Source organism: Acyrthosiphon pisum, chromosome X (assembly GCF_005508785.2).
Source record: "Acyrthosiphon pisum isolate AL4f chromosome X, pea_aphid_22Mar2018_4r6ur, whole genome shotgun sequence".
Taxonomy (NCBI): Eukaryota; Metazoa; Arthropoda; class Insecta; order Hemiptera; family Aphididae; genus Acyrthosiphon; species Acyrthosiphon pisum.
Genome location: NC_042493.1, coordinates 96,153,675 through 96,154,664, shown reverse-complemented (window position 1 = coordinate 96,154,664; position 990 = coordinate 96,153,675).

Genomic DNA, 990 nt, shown 5'->3' with positions numbered 1-990 from the left:
ATTTGAAAATTATTAATAATACTATAGATAAGTATACCTAAATATGTATGTCTAATATCTAGACTGACATACCGTCTCCGCTCAGAATCGTTTTTCTTATACAGTGATATTTTATCATTGAATTCAAATTTAATACTATCCATTATACAGTGACCCACTTGTAACCTACCGTATAGCACAGCGACATCCACTTACTCACCTTTTTTTTTTCTATAAATATCAATAAAGTTTTATCTATTGGGCCAAAATGTGTAAACAATTAATACAAAGCTCCTGATATATTGTTACAATAGCAGTTGAATAATATTAAAAATACATAGGCACAATTTTTTTTTATAAGCATTTGAAGTTAAAATGTTGACAAAATTTATCAAATTTAAAATTGAATAATTATTTTGTAGTTAAAAATTTATAAAATGTTCAACTTTTATATCTAAGGATTGAAAATTTAAAACAAGATTCCATGTAAATATTTAATTATGTTGCCAAAAATTCTAAGAAATACATAAGTACAGTTTACTTTTATAGTCATTTTAATTTCCAACTTAGACGAAATTACATATTAAAAAACCTGGAATAACTATTTTAGTTATTTTGTTGTGATTGTAATGATTGTATAATAATATTTCTGGGTACTTGAAACTTCTAAAGTATACTATTGTAGTGATCGCCGTGCGGGACACGTTGAACACTAATACAATAATTATTTAACGACGTCGCACGTTCGTCGTTGTCTTGAGTCGTTGATGAGAAAGATAGGTGATAATTATAAACACTTTTAGACTTTTTTAAGGATAACAATAATTTAACACTTTATTATTACAAATTCAAATACACAATAATTATAAGCACTGTCGTAAGCTTGTTAGACCTACGACGAGGGCTGACTATCTTCTAAGTAATGGTAGGCGCTCTACCCGTATTTATGTGGGTTCTGACAATGACGTACTAGTGGCGTGATAGCTATATTCTAATATTACTTCCCTAGTA